Here is a 17,581-nt window from a genome sequence, read left to right as displayed (position 1 = left end):
TATATTTATTTATTTATTGGTGGTAGTAGTCAAGGAGGAGACAGAGAAGAGAGGAAGTGAAGATGGAGAACTAGGGATAAGAATGAAAGGAAAGGCTGAATTTACCCAGGGGAAATTATTGCTACCCTTGAGAAACATGAGAGAGTTGGAAACAGTAACCAGTTTGAGGAATTGAAGAAAGGATTAATTCATTATCTTAAAAACTTAATTTTGAGAGAATGATGTGATTTATTTCTTCCAATGAGCTCCTACTGCTTACTTATGATTATGCTTCTTATGTAACCTCAGTTCACAAAGTTACAACCTGAACGGCCTCTGCCTTAAAGAAGCTTGGGGTCTAACAGCTGAACATACGTTTCCACAACCCTTCTGAAATAAGTACTATTATTCTGCTCATTTTCTAGAGAGAAAATATGGGGATTAGTGAATTTAAATTTGCTCAAACAGTAAGTTTCAGAGCTAGAATTTGACCCTATTCTTGATTTCAGATTACAAGCTCCTGAGCATCTCCATTATATGTATATACTCTTTCCAGATTTCCTGCATTTTCTGCAAGCTAAATTTAATTATTTATTTCCTGTGTCTTTGGTAATAAAAAATATACTAGGAGATAAATGTAAGTTTCCAAGACTATAGATTTCAACTTAATACACTCTACAAAACTAATAATGAGCCATACACAGCTTAATTATGTTGTCCTGAAATGAATATAAACTTAATGTTTCATTCCATATTTATCTACAATACTCAAACTAACAATACTGATAATTGTCATCTGTAAAATACTTCTTTAAACAAGAAAACATGCAAACAATACCAGCTATAAGGAATACAAATTTCTGACTGGAAATTATATCAGAAAAGTCTGTGTACTTTCAATACACTCTAAATGCTACATATTGTCTCTGATCTGTGTACCAAACAAAAATCTTAATGTTATTGCTTTTGCTTATCACCTTTACCCATAGCATCTCTTTGAACTAAGCTAATAGTACTATCTGCATGGTGCTTTCTACTTATTAAACACTTGAATTATTAAAGTCTTTCTTTATCTTCCTTAGTGCTACTTGTGGCAATGTCAGCACTGATCTGCCCTTTTTTCCAGGTAAAAGTTACTATTTCTTTCATTTTCCTAAAACAAATGCTGTTTTGCACAGAATAAATTAGAGGAAAGGCATAAGAATGTCAGGAAGAATGTTAAGGATTCTATGTTTCCTCTTATGGGCAGATCTCACTTTCATGGATAACCTGTAAGGATGATCTCATATGCATAGCCGGAAGAAAATGGACAGACCTTTCAGTCAACGTTAGAGTAATCTAGGAAGCTCTTCTCCAGCAATCCTGAAGTAAGCTTCAATAAGAACAATTGGATTTGGAAACTTATGGCAGCCATTATTTTTGAAAATTAATACTTCCTAAAACATGTTTTGTATGTTATTGGAAATCAGAGATGAGTTTTATTGATGCCTTTTTTTAAAAAAAATAAATAAATAACTAAACTGAAAAAAGTGGAAACAATAATTGCTTTCTTTGCCTTCCCTCTTCCCCCCACCCAATCCTGGGAAGATGTTTAAGAGATTTTAATTATAGCTTGAGAAAAAAAAATCTCCACAACTGTAAAAAGCAAGTATTGGCAATCCATCATCTGTTTATCTTTATCATAATTATCTTAATGTCAAAAAGTTTATATTTCTAAATCCAATGGTGTGATATTACAGGACTATATCCCCAAATTTGATTGTAAGCTGTTTACCAGTATTTCATTTGCATTTCTATGAAATGAAAACTAAAGATGGGTTTAAAAAAGTATTAGAAGTGTACCCAATCTGATCTTCCATGGTAATGCTGTCAGAATTTCAAAGCTTTCTTAAATGTTTAATGAACCACCTCACATGGTGTTTAAACGTTTTTCACCTTTTTAACAAAGCTTCACAGATATTATGAAGTTGACATGATCTCTTAAGAATTAATGTATTAATGTGACAGACTCTTGAAATTTCAAGCATAGTCTAATTATTACTCAAATAAAAAAGCAAAGATTGTTCAAAACCATTTCTCAAGCTGTAAAAAAAGATTTGTAATATTAATTCTTAAGTATTATTTCCAATATGCTGGCTTTTGTTGCCATACATCTGAAGAAAAGCATTGTCATTGTCTTCTAATCTGTGATTGTTTTTGTTGGCCTGGACAATGGGCTACAGAATGAATTAGCCCTTAAGTGGCCCTTCCATGGTTGGTTTTAAGGTCAAGGTGGATCATTTAAACCATTAGGAAAAAAAAAATACTTACAGTTCACAGATATCATTTTAATTATTGTATGCTTCATTTGTGTGTGTGTAAATGTGTGTAAATAAAAGGTAATGGTTTCAAGATACAATGGAAAGAGTTGGGAATAATAAAGCTAATTTGATCAATGCTACAACCAACCTAGATGATTTAGTCTCCTATGAGTGTTTCTTGTCCTGAGTCATCTGGCTTGTCTGTCTACTGACCCATCACTCTCCCTTACTACACACTTTTTCTCCTAGACTCAGTAAGATTCACCACACAAGTTGGTATAGTTTACCTCTGAAATGCTGGTTCAGCCATGGGAGGACAGTGACCACAGAGAGGTTTTGCAGGGCATGGGGATTTTCAGTGCTTAAACAGGATAGTCTGGGAGAAACCAACAGGCTCATCATCCTAGGTGTATATGCTGTCAAGAGCCAAGCACATAGGCTAACTTTTACGGCACCTCTGTCAGTTCTGCTGTTCTGAATCATACAATTTCAACTTCAATCAATTCTATATTTTACTGAAAAATATATTACCTTACACCAAAAATGAATTAATATATTCTCTGGTTAAAAGGAAACAGAGAAAGGGAGAAGTTTCGGAGTTAAGGTATGTTTCACCTAGGAATCTTTCTCTCTGGGAAACCTTGTGGATCATAAGGAATCGTTCATTACTCTGTTCATCTTAATGCAGTATTTGATTAAACAAATAATGCTTAGCATAGGTTGTGAACCCACTAAAATCACAGCGCAGAAACAACAAATCTAATGGCATTTTGCAATGCATGTCTGTTTTTAATTCTCTACCCCTCCACTCAATACTCTAGTTTCTATCCTGGGCAGGGTATATGTAAATAAACAAAAGGATGTAGTTGCCATATAAGAGAAACAAATAAAAATAAAATCCTTAGAGAGCGTTTTTGTTTTCTTCTTTTCTTCCTTTCTTTAAATGGAGAGTTCATTTTATTTTAATGGTTATGTCTTGGATCCAGCAGGCAAACCTTTCTTACTGATGGGCTCTCTACTTAACTGGTGTCTCTGTCATCAGCCTGACCTTGTAGCTTTTTCTAGTGCCATTATACCCTGGGCGCTGGCTTATTTTCATACAGCAGCCCCCTCTGCTTGATCCCACTTCATCTACTTCACGGACACAGACATTTGTTGGGCTTATTAGCTCAGCAGGAGCCTTATCATATTTCGTATCTGAGGCTGCTGGAGATGTCAGGAGATGGAAATGCCGTGTAGCTTTTTATCCTCCTTTCTTTCACTTTCTCCTAGAGCCCAACACTACATTTGGATTCAGTGCTCTCTTGCTACTAGCTTCTGAGATCTCTTTAAATATGTCTAGCTTTGCCATCTGTACCAATAACACTGCAAAGGCTTAGCCATGATTAGGCTGTCAAGATTTATTAAGTCAAAAAGTATCAAAGTTACTTGCTGCAACTCCAGACCTTTTAAGAATCTACCTTCTTTGGGATCCCTTCCCCCCTCTTCTCTAGTGTTACAGTCAATGTGCTTCGCTTGACCTTGACCAACATCTGCACCCAGGGAACACTAATGAATTTGGGCCAATTCATCTCCGAACTCCAAATTTAATCAAGCTGACATGCCAGGGATAGAAGACTATAATTAACTCCTAGCATTTTAGGTAATCTGTAAATTTTCATAGATTTCACCTGATATGTTTTGCCATGCTTAACATTTCAGCTTTCTTTAAGATATAATGTTAAACAAATATATGCATATGTAGTAGCTTTTTTTTAATATTAGAGAATTGTGTTTGTGTGTGTGTGTATCTATGTATGTGTACTTTTAATTTTGGTAGTATACTGAAAGTAAATATGACAAACAAATACCCTTTGCTATGTAACAACAACCTACACAAACCACAAAGCTGTTGAAAATTTATTTCATGATTTTGTCTGTCTTTAAGATAACTGACTGCTCTAGTTACTTTAATACATTGACACATATATGGTTGTATGTGATTATAAATAAGTTCTAAATGCTTGTACTTCACCATTATCACTTGGCTGTCACTTTATTAGAGGATGGATTATTTCATTCATATAGGATGTTATTACCTTTCTTGTGTTCACTAAACAGAAAAAGCTCTAAGTTGATAGAAATTCTCATGTCTCCAAATGAATTGATCAGTTCTTATATACTCACTTATAAATGTTAATACTTAATGTCAGGTCAAATCACGATGCAATTTGTCCTTGATAAACTTATGAATGATGTCCAGGCAAGTTTGTTAGAAAAAGTAAGTCTGCAGTGTTCGTCACAAAATCAGAATAATGTAATCTTTGAAAAGTTGTCATTACTTCACTTCCAATATGTCTACACTGGTGGTGGTGTGTTTGAAAGTGAGAACAGTAGCTTACAATAGAAAATATTTCATTTCCAAAGTAGTCTGCATAGTAAAAAAGGTATAATAGTCCAGGCGTGTTGTCTCACGCCTTTAATCCCAGCACTTTGGGAGGCCGAGGTGGATGGGGAATCACCTGAGGTCAGGAGTTTGAGACCAGCCTGGCTAACATGGCAAAATCCCGTCTCTACTAAAAATACAAAATTAGCTGAGCTTGGTGGCGCATACCTGTAATCCCAGCTACTTGGGAGGCTGAGGAATGAGAATCGCTTGAACCTCGGAGGCAGAGGTTGCAGTGAGCCAAGATCGCACCATTTCACTCCAGCCTGGAAACTCTGTCTCAAAAAAAAAAAAAAAAAAAAAAAAGTATGACAGCATTATTTTATTCTTATTTTATGTCATATTTTCTATAAGAAAATCCAAAATTTGTGTTCTTTATTACAAATAGTAGGTGTCTATATAAATACGTGTTTACAAATATCTGGTGCTTTAATTAATATAGAGAAAAATCTATGCTCATTTTCTCATAACTGCTTCTAGAAAATAGAAGATACTAAAGGTGAACAAGATTCAAGGAAGATATTTATAGGTATCTTTCAGTGAAGAAATTTTCAGTTTGTACCATAGAATAAACTCTAATGAACATATATCATCAACCAAATATTATATACATAAAGACCAATCGCACATATTTACGCTGGCTAAGAGTTAAAATTTTAGTTAAAATTTTAATTAATATTTCCATACAATTTGTTACAATATCAGTTGAAACACATTTTATCGCTAGTGACATGCTTTTTTACATGATGAAAAATTCATTTACAACTTACTTGAAAATCATACCAGTCATAACTATTAACCTTGTATGACAAGATTTTGGTTATTTGGAAATATTTGGAAGGCATAGAAGTTTCAATATTAATTAGAATAATGCATCCTAATAATTTTTTTTAAAAAAACAGATACTTTTTTGAAGGCAAAGATAATTATAACTTTTTTAAAGTCTGGAATATCTCTGTATGCTTTTAGCAACTGTTAGATTCCTCAATTTTCAACATCTAATATTTATTTTCTTTAAATAAAGTAATAATATTTTCATTTAACTTTGAAAAGGATATGCTAAGAATGAAATTTCTTACCTACCATTCATCCTTAAATCTATAGGCACTAGTTTAACTAAAACCCAAATAATCAAATTATTTTCTGTGGCTTCAGATGTAAAATAACAAGGACAAAACCATCATGTGCTTTTTTAATTCCTTTTAATTCCTTTTAACTAATTGTCTTGTTAATATCTAAATAAAGCATTCCTTCATCTCGTGTTGTTTCTCATATAAAGAACTTGAGGTAAGTACTTTTACTCATTGAACATGAGAAATTGAAAAATGGGGAACCAAAATTTGACAAAACTTAATTTAAAATGAACTATAAACTTGTGGTTGTATTAACAAAGAAGGTCATTCATTTTTAAAATCCAACTCTATTGCTTTGTTCGTAAAATCACCTTGTTTTATAAAGATACACAAATATTCAGTAGTAGGGATAGTGTAAACTATGCAAAGATAAGACATGGAAGGTTTCTTTGTTTTTAGTTGGTTTCATTAATCTTATATGTTTTGGCTATATAGCCCTGGTCTGTCATTAAAAAATATAAAAATTATTTAAAAGAGGAAAATTTTGTGTTAAATGGCATCAACATTAAAGATTCTGGTTGAATGAAAAACACTTTACATTTATAAGATCTGCAGGTGCTACATTAATGTCACCATTCTCACTTAATTGGTAGATAACCCTAAAGTGCCTAAGAAATTACTAAAGATGTTCCAGGGCTAATGTAAACACTAGACTTGTGATTTTCAGAGATTTTCATATGTAGAAAAATGTCTTACTTGGGTTTCTATTTGTTTAATATTCACTAAGGGGCCATGCATATAACTAGCTTAGAAATGCTGATAGGGAATCCCTGATAGTATTTTGTTTATATAGATAATATTTTTTTGTCTGTGGTTATCATTTGTGTGGGGTGGTCCAAGATCTTCAAGTGGGGATAATTAAGGCTGGAAGTGATGTGAGGAAAATTCTCTGTTATGTTCATGTTAAGAGTAATGACAACAGACATTTGTATGGTACATTACGGTTTATGACATTCTGTCATGTACCTTTCTAATTTGATTCTCACTAAAATTTTGTAAAATGGTAAAGTTCTTTGACATGCCCTACAAAATTATGAGCACTGTTTTTAATATGAGATGGACCTGTGTTCAGATCTTGCCTCTCCCACTAGCTTGTTGAACCTCTTTAAGATTTGATATCATCCCACATAAACTCAGGATAATTCTTTTCCAGGGTTGGGATCATGGATGGATTAAACATGAAAAGATGTATAAAGCACTCACAAAGTTCCTGGCACACACACCAGCTGCTTTAATTATTTAAAGACTAAGACCAAGTATTTTTAACTTAGTTCACTATTTTGTACCTGGTACAATGCCTAGGAGTCTAGTTGATGTTTGTTGAGGAAATGAGTGAAAAGTAAAATGTTAGAACTGACAGTAATACAGTAGAATGATTTGTTTGAAGTTATTTGCCCAGAAAGTAGTGGGATGAGAATCAAACCCATGTTTCTTGACTCTGAAATCCAAGGTTTTTCCTGCGTGCTGCTCATGGTGGGGAATGTACCATTGTTCTGCCTTCCTCTCTCAGGGGATTGGATTCTTCTCTGTCTACCATTCCGAAGATGACTGCACCAAACTTTTTGCTGCTTTAGCATCTTCACCACGAATATCTAGTAGTTATTTGTTGTTTCAAAGCTTTAACAAAGCGTAACACCTGGCAGGATATTATAACAACACACCAAAAAAGTGGTGCCAGAAGTTGTTCAAACTGATGCCATAGTGATCCACATACACAAACTGCATTTCCAGCCTTCCTGCTTTGAACAGTATCAATTGATCATACGTTATAGTACTTTTACAAACATAACTAGTTTCATATAACACACTGTGCCCTTATATAACAACACAGCAGAATTTCTATTTTGGTTATATAATGGCAAGAGTCAGAAACATGCGTGTTATTTCCCATTTCGTGGGAAGTGACAGATTCACGATGCGCTTGCACCTGGAAGCTCACATAACCTAAATCCTTAAGGAGGATTTGGGAAGCTAAAATTCTGTGAGCAAAAACATAGCATCAAAATATTAGCTACTTTAAAGCTAGTCTGGAAGACAGCATACAAAAAAAATGTTAACAACAAAAAGCCTTCTATTATATCAATAGCAACAAAACCAAAAAATAAAATGAAACCACACAAGAAAGGAAAACAGAAGCAAGCGCCTTAAGAGTTCAGTCACTGCATTGGGAGATATACCTAATGCTAGATGACGAGTTGGTGGGTGCAGCGCACCAGCATGGCACATGTATACATATGTAACTTACCTGCACATTGGGCACATGTACCATAAAACCTAAAGTATAATAATAATAATAATAATAATAATAATAATAAAAGAAAAAAAAATTTCAGTCACTGCAATCACTTGAAGGTGAATTTCTCTTTTGTTGTATGATTTGTTTGAGAAATCTTATTTATTATTGTTTTCAGTATTTTTTAAAGCTAACCTTTATATGATCAAGAAAGCCATATAAAAATAATCACTTGAGTGGGGATGAATAGCTCTTATGACATTCTCAATACATGACAGAAAATATTTTTTACTGTAGTCATACAATCCTAGAAGGCAAGTACCTACAGGGCTGATTAAATCAACTGGGGATTAAATCATATAGAATAAATATCTACTTTTTATATATGGGATGAATATAAGCTTCTAGATTTGAAAATCTTATTGAAAGAAAGGGAAAGGCATATCTTTATGGTTACTACATCTTTTATTCAAAGATGGGAGCCTGCAAGATATTGAGAGAGAAAGAAAGAAAAAATTGACTGTGCTCTGTGTTCAGGTAAAAGTGCTTCGGACAAAAAATAATAATAATAATAAAAGGTCACAGTTCAAATTAAACTGCCAGGCAGTCTATACATGACCTGCTCATTATATATTTATTGTTTCTTGACTATGGAAAAATGATCATTATCATCATGGTTTTCACCTGACTTTCAAAAATGAATGCACATTATCTTTTGCATTATCTAAATAGAATAGGCTATGTTCCGTGCAGTTGCTAAACTTAAAATGATAGAATGTTCATTTAGCCCGTCTGTCTCACCCATCTCTTTCCCCCCTCCTTTCTGTTGGGAGGGAAAGAAAGGGGAGACAGTTTTTTTTTTTTTCCCTTTCCTTTGGCAAGAGGGTAAGCAAGCAGTTGTTTCAGCAATCAATGCCAGTGTCATTTTATGAGTCAGCAAGACACATTGAACGCTCTCTTGGTTAGGGGCTGACTGTACTACTCCCCATAGCTTTAACCTTCTCTGGCCTAATGCCAGAGGAGCTTGATCAGGTCCCCAAACCTCAGGTGGAGAAGTCCCCATCTCACAGCTCTGCAGAGCTGCCTGTGGTGTCTACATTGTCATACAGGAAATTTGTCTATATGAATAGAAAGTGGTCTCTCATTTCTCACTTATAGCTGATGTTGAATAACAGTGGCTTAAAAAATTCTAATTTCCCAAGAATGTACTGAAATGAAAGTGATAAATTAAATATAATTTTAAGGTACTTCAGTTTACATTTCTATTTATTGTCTTCAACCAAAATGGAAAAAACAGGTGTTTTGCAATATGCATCTTAGGTCTGACAATCTAGTTTTTGATGCTCAGGGTTAAATTTAAATCCACATGGCCTGGTTACCAGTCTCCACAGTTGCACCCAGGCAGGACTAGGAAAGATTGATGGTTGTGATTGTGAGATTAATCCTGTAATGTTTACAAGACTCCTGAGCTGAAGCCTGGTTGGTCGTATCATGCTACCCAGAGAAGGCTGCTTGGCTTGCCAGGGTAATTTCTTCTGATGCAGTAAATAACTAGGCGTAATGAAAATACTCTGATGTATTCCACTGCTTGATTGATGCTCTGCATGTGATACGGTAAAAGCAGTGCACTTCCTATCACAAATTTACATATACAAACCAGCAGAAGACTCATGATAATGTCAGCATCCTGCAGAAGCCCTGGGATGCTACACAATTTTATAGCAGTTATGAATTACTGTTGACCTTTCTGGCCTCTTATACCAGTAGGCTAGACTTGAGCATATTGAAAGTCATCAGTCTGAAGCAGTCATTCTTTACATAATTATGGCTATTTGTGTGGGGGGAGGGCAGTGTTTCTTTTATTGTTAAGAATTAGCATTGAGGCATAGCAGTGCTGTGACCTGCCACATCCTCCGCTGCTTTATACACATTTTAATAAAAGCAGGCAAAAAAATGCTAAAAATACTTCAACGTATTTTCAAATCACAATCATACTGAATTAAAAATGCTAACTACTTTTCAATATTTTTTTTTTCCTAATTGGAGAAAAATGATGCTGGCAGCTTGCATTCATTTTTTTAATGTAGTTACATTTAAATTTTTTTAAAAAATGTTTATAATACTTAAGCCAAATGTTCTTGTTAATTTTATGTGCCTATGAGCTGGGAAAATAGTTGGTAAGACCAAAGATGACTTTTGAGTCCATATATAGATTAAATTTTTTAATTCATGTAGATGTATTACTGAACGCAGCTCCATACTTCATACTAAATATTTGAATAATCAGGCTTTCAGAACATCACTAAACACAGCTCCTTATTATCATTTGCATTTTAATGTTCTTAAAATTATTACACTAAGGGAAATGTTGTTGATACATTACAGCATTTCCTCTAAATGTGTGATTATGTTAATGAGTTTTCAATCAGTATCCTAGCCTGACACCATAAGAAAATTTATGCAAAGTTCATACCCTGTCAGGGCCTTTAATCAGGACCATTTATTAGAGCCCTGCCTTCTTTGATGGTTGCTGCTGCCTTTATTAAATATACTGACTTGGCCATCTGAAGAAAAGGACAATAAAAGGTTACTGGGGATGAAAGCATAAATGTTATTTGCTCATGTTTCCTTTACAGACACTTCTTCAATAATTAAGGAAGGGCTTTCTTTGGCATTTTAGGCTTTTGAAGTGCATATCAAACATAACAGTTCTTGTTTTTATGGAATGCTTAATACTTACACTTAAACACAAGACTTAAACTAACTTAGAGATTGTAAGCACAGGAATATCTATTTATCTATGTGCACATGTGCATACACACACACACACACATATATACATGTTTCCACCAAAAAATCACAACCTCATCAAGTATGTGTTTTTACATTACCAGATTTTTCTCTAAGGAAAATAGATACGCTTTAAGTAACACAGAAAATAACTAAATTAAAATGATGCTCCTAGTTTTTGGTATCAACAATTGATATCTTTTTTTTTCCTTCTTTTATTTTTTCCATATAGGAACTTAAGTGGAACTGTGACTCTAGTATATTAAATTGTGAATTTGATGAAAACAGTTTTCAATAGAAAAAGTGTGATTTTTAGCTACTGACATTAGCACTAGTGATTTTGAACAATTAGTTAATACACTCCCTATACATTTATAGAAGGGTTAAAATTGGCATGAACAGCACCATTTTTTTTCTGGATTGCATGCAGAGAAAAACAAAACAAACAGAAGCCTTAGCTAAGCAGTATTGACAACCTGGGGTTTGGATACAAATTCAATATGAGAAAACAGACTCACTTCAATGAAATACAAATAAACAACAAATTCTGTTTTAACATGTCTAAATAGGTAGTAGGTGACTGACAGGCTTGGGTCTCCTAGGAAAGCCATTAGTTGAGAACTTGATAGGAAAACGTTTGATTTGAATGCACGTGGCATTTCCCCTCAGGGGGTGAGCTGAGTGGTAGAGGGGGAGTCACTGAATATGCCTGCTGGGCTATACCCAAGAAAATGAAATCTGTAGGGTACCATAATACTAACAACTGTATAACTCTATCATCAATTTCGAAGGCTTAGTAATTATAGTAGTCTGCTGATTGCTCATTTTGCTTTTTTCTCACCTTCCTTAAATCTCACTCATTTTGCCTTCCATTCAAATTCTAAGGGCTTTTTTTATAACTAGAATGTTGTCCATCCTCAAGTAAAAATTAGTTTTCAGATTTACGTTTATATTTGCTGGCTACAAAAATTATTCATGACCCGCCTAAGGTAACTGTTAAAATGTTTATTTAAAAAAAATGGTTTGTTACATAAAATTTGGTAAGTGAATTGATTATTATATACTTTTCAAAAATTTTCTCCCTAACTAGCATGGTAATCCGTATATATTTATTGAAGTTTATAAACCACAATTGTTCAGCCTATAAGAAAGTTGCTCTGAATTTTTGTTTTTTGGATTAGTGATGCTTGTTTTATTTTTTCTCTGAAAAAAATACACAGACTGCTAATTTGGATTTAACAATGTATAAAAATACATACATTATTGGCAATATTGATAATTTTTTGGGACCCAGAAATTTATAACAAGTTATAGTGTTAATTATGCTATAAATTTAAGCATTGGTGCACAAGAGTTTGTATTTAAGGAAGCTCTGAGTTAATCATATTTGTGTAGAAAAAAATTAAAGAAAATCTTGGTAAATTAACCCTTTGACACCACATATGTTTAATTTTATGCATGTCTTTCTAATATACTGGATCATGTAACAATTATTTTCTCCGAGTGCTGGTCTATCTTTCACCCCTCCCTTTCACCCCATATTACCTTCATCTTGCTAATATGGACACACACAAACACACACACACACACACACACACACACACACACACACACCCCCCCGCAGGCCAACCAAATGAATCAGGTACTGTCTATTGGCTTGAAGAAACAAATATGGAGAACGCATCTTTAAGCACATCCAAACAACCTATAATGCTTGTTATTATTTTCAATATATTATTATAGAGTATTGAATTATTATTTTACTTACATTGGCATTGAAAATATATATGTCTTTGGCTTTATCAAATAAAAAAGAATATGACACTTCAATTCACAGGGAAGAAAGCAGAGAAAATACATGAATATTAAAACTAATAAACCTTGCTGACAAGATATACATTTCTGGCATTAGGTTTTTTTCCTAGCACTCTGTATATCTGGACAAATATTCACAACATTTCTAAATATGTATATGTATAGGGAATGCATGTGCACGTAGCTGTTCCTCTCCCTTCCCCCTTCCATATGTTGGAGTCTTATGAGGTGAACAATAAGAATGAAAATCAGCTTCTGCAAAAGGCAGCAGCAATCCCATGATTCCATCTGAGCCCATCACTTAACATATCATTCATAATGCTAGCCTGCTCCCATCATCCTTGCTCTGTCAGTAGTATCTTTCTTCATTTTCTTCTGCTACTCAGTTCCAAGAAAGTGGAACCACTGTATCATTTACTGTCCACAACCTAAGCTGCTGATTTAAGGGTTGATTTGTTATTCTCCATAATGTCACGTAAAATTCTTTTTTTATTTCAATGCAAAGTTTAAGTTGAAGAAAAGTCTTAGATAAATTTGACAGTGGAAGGTTTGGATAAGATTAAATTTACCTATAGCTTTGAATGGCTCTATATGGTTTTAAGCATTTTAAAAGATTTAAATAAGTGTTTTATGGGAAGCAGTCCTTTTTCTCTTTCAAGACTGTTACACATTAACTGGACAAAACAAATGGCCTAAGATATATTTAGCACGAGTTAAAGGAAATCTTTCTTATCACTGAAAATTGGTGACTCAAAAATGTCTATAATGAGAAGGAAAAACATTTATTCACTATATCCTGAAATAGTTATGGTCCCATTATGTCTAACAAGGCCTCCTGAAGGCAAATTTGTTATAATTTGTATTTTTTCTTATTATTTTTCACAGTGGACAGTGATGACTCTCTGACTTAAAACCTAATCACCAGTGCCTATTAAATTTGGGTTTATATGTTGCAGAAGGTAGAACTGATTATCATAGCGAATGAAATACTTGTTTGGCCTATTCCCGGAGGGCAAAAAGTCATTCTTCAAGGTGATGCATCTCATTTGAGGAATACATTAACAATTGAAGGCAGTTAAAAATACATGTGAACTCCCAGTGAGGCAAATCTGAGGCTGACCACATATATTTACTGACTGACTCTTGCCTCATTCAGGGAGGAAAACTATGGTATGGAAGGCTGATTTCTGCAACATACTAGACTTTAATTTACAACTGTAATGTGGCACGTGGATCAAGTGCACTTAGAAAATATTTAAGTTTTATCATTCTGTACAGGTTTGTATGCTTTTATATATCATGAATGTCATAGAAAAATATATTGAAAAAATGAGTTCTAACAGCATTAAAAGTCAATATGTTTGGTTAAAATAAGCCTCTCACTTCAAAGATGAGACTTTGAACAACTCACTCTGACTAAAATAATATCAATGCAATTGTGTAAGCATGGATTCAAAAGCTTAGGAGAAAATGCTCAAAACTTAAATTATTAAAAAAAGACAATTTGGTAAAATGAAACGTGTTAGATAATTATTTTCTAAATTAGATGGACATCTATAGTCAAATAGATAGGATATGGGGATATGGTATAAATAAAAACGACGAATGTCAATTAATATCATTTTGCATTTTTGCTTTGCTAATTTGATACAAGCATACCAGTATTTAGATGTGAAATTATAATGCACTAAAGAAAAATAAAGACATAATTCAAGTTTAAGCATATACTTTTTTTATTGCCCATAAAATATAAGTGTAAAGAAACTCTAGGAATCTTCATAATTTTCAGATAAACATATTACTTCCCATAGCAATAGACTACAAAGAAGTGCCAGCAGTGAACTAATTTACTGGTAAGTAAATTCAAGAAAAGTAAAAATTTGTAAATTTGTAAAGTAAAAACGTAGTAAAAATTCACAATTAGAAAAAAAATCCCCTTTTATATATAGCATTTTCGCAGAACACTTTCTTATACATTACCTTATTTAGTTACCACAAGAACTCTAGTAGGTGGACAGAGATGTACCATTGGTCTGCAAACTGATTTTTAAAGAGGATGCACAACTCACCCAACATCTGGGAGCCCGAAAGTGCTGGGGATGGGACTCAAGCTCTATCTAGTCTTCACACTTCTAGCTCAGTGCTCATTCTCCTAAACCACACTGCTCCTTCTTCTTTCTTTTTTTTTTTTTGGTCAAGTAAAGGGACTGTGAACATATTTCACTCAGTATGATGTATAGGCTTATTGGTAGAGTGACACAACAGAGCAGTGAAGTGCAAACCATAGAAATGAAGTCATGCATAAAGCTGTATAAGAAATAGGTATATTGAAGTCCCATTTCATGAAGGTACTGAGGCCATGTGTTTTCCTATATTATTTATGTGCACATTGCTATTCCTATATTATTATTATTATTATTGTTATTATTGTTTACCTTCTTTGATGCACCATATTGTTTTAAATAAATTGTGCCACAGGCCATATGAAACAAGAATGGTGGACTTTGATTAAAAAAATAGCATTATCTAGGTTCAAGTGCTAAACTTCTCCCTTGCCACAACCTGAGGGCATTGCAGGTTCATGATGGAAGGAATGCATTTCTGTCTCTGGGGAGGGCATCCTTTTCAGCTGATTTTAGAGCTGAAATAACAGGAGTTTCAGAGGAAGCTTCTGCCCTTTCATTTAGCTGTCTCTAAAGTGTTGTGAAAGCTGAGAAGAGAAATGGCAGTGATTGAGGATTTTTAAAAGTGAGGGAGAAAGAGGAAACAACCGAACAGGCTCCCACTGCCCTGAATGAAATCTACTGGTTGGACGTTCTGTTTGATTTTTAGAAGCCTGACATTTCCTAATTCATCTGAAGTCATTAAAAAGAATATAACAATTTTGAAATGAAGGGAAAAATACCAGAGAATACTAAAAGATCTTCAAATATGGCATTATTTGCCATTTCTATTTTTCCGTGTGCATTCAGATCTGATCTTATATTTCAACTTACTTTTAAGAACCAGATGTTAGATTTTTCACCATTTTGCCTGTTAATTTATAATATTAAAAATATTTAATAATTATTTCTAGTTTAAAAGGCCATTAACGAAGTTGATCATACTACATTACCTCTCAAGTTAATTTAAAAAACTATATTATACTGATAGCATGACCTTATTATTTTTAAAAATAAAATTAGGAATACCTGAGAAGTAATTTCTGTGGAACACATTAAATAAAGATAATGTTTAAAGATAATAAAGTTCAGTGTAGCATATTATTTAAGAATGTGGGCTCTGGAATCAAATGACTAGATTTGAATCTTGGCATCTGACATCCCACTTTGTGCTTTGAGTTTTCGACCTGTGAAATGAGAGAAAGTATAAAATTATATTTCACGAAATTGTTGTGAGAATTTCATGCAAATATTTTGAACAGTATCTGGAATGTTTAAAATACTTGATATGCATTAGTTATTGTTTTAAGTAAGTTTTTTTAATGGTGTTATGGTAAAATACAGCCTAATATATACATGTTCTAAGAAAAGGCAGGAGCTTTAGAGATTCTAGAAAGAAGTATGGTTCAGGCAGTTTACAATTAAAGAAGTAGGGGAGTGATTCAAGCTTTGGAGTCAGAGCCCTGACTCTTTTAGATTTTTAACTTTGGTTTAGCTACTCTTAAGCCTACTTCTTCTCTGTAAAACGGAATGATAATATTAATTATACAGTTTTTTTTTCTTTTTTAGCAGGAGAGATGTTAGTGTATATAATAAGCCAGTGCCTGGAGATAGGAGGCCTTTGAGATATGGTTGTTGTAGTATTGCTGGTGGTGGTGGTGCTCAAAGAGGCGGTGCTCAAATACGAGAAAGGAAGAAGTGTGGTGGAGATACACAGCGCATAACATAGGAAAATCACTTGCAAAACTAAAGTTAAATTTTTAGTAAGATTCATTAGCTCAAAGAGTTGATGCTTAATTTAGCTTAGCTTAGTAGTCATGTTCTATTGAGGTCAAACAGCCGAAAATTGGTGACAGAGAGGTTGATTCTGGGGCAGCACCAGGGATAGCTCCCAGTAGCCCTCAGAAAAAACAGACCACCTCCACTTCCTCTCTCAAGTCTCTGCTTAGGCTTTCAAAAGTTAGGTTCCTATTCAACATAGTACTGGATGTCCTAGCCAGAGAAATCAGGCAAGAGAAAGAAATAAAAGGCATCCAATAGGAAAAGAAGAAGTCAAACTATCTTTGTTTTCTGATTATATAATCCTCTACTACAAAATCCTAAATACTCCACCAAAAGGCTTCTAGACTAATAAATGACTTCAGTAAAGTTTCAGAATACAAAATCAAGTATGAAAATTAGTAGCAGCTCTACACACCAATAACATTAAAGCTGAGAGTCAAATCAAGACCACAATCCCATTTACAACAGCCACACAAAATATAAAATATCTAGGTACAGAGCTAACCAAGGAGGTAAAAGATCTCTACAAGGAGAACTACAAAACACTGATGAAAGAAATCAGAGATGAAATAAATAAATGGAAAAACATTCCACGTTCATGGATTGGAATAATCAATATTGTTAAATGGCTGTACTGCCCAAAACAATTTACAGATTCCATGCTATTCCTATCAAACTCCCAATGTCATTTTTCACAGAATAAAAACTATTCTAAAATGTATATGGAACTAAAAAAGAGCCTGAATAGCCTAAGCAATCCCAAGCAAAAACAACAAAGCCAGAGGCATCACATTATCGTACTTCAAACTATACCATAGGGCAACAGTAACCAAAACAGCATGATACTGATACAGAAACATAGACCAGTGGAATGGAATAAAGAACCTAGAAACAAAGCCACATAACGTAAAACCAACTGATCTTCAACAAAGTTGAAACAAAACAAACACTAGGGAAAAGAT

The sequence above is a fragment of the Pongo pygmaeus genome, chromosome 7 (assembly GCF_028885625.2).
Source record: "Pongo pygmaeus isolate AG05252 chromosome 7, NHGRI_mPonPyg2-v2.0_pri, whole genome shotgun sequence".
In the NCBI taxonomy this organism is placed as follows: Eukaryota; Metazoa; Chordata; class Mammalia; order Primates; family Hominidae; genus Pongo; species Pongo pygmaeus.
Note: the sequence above shows the minus strand (reverse complement) of the source record.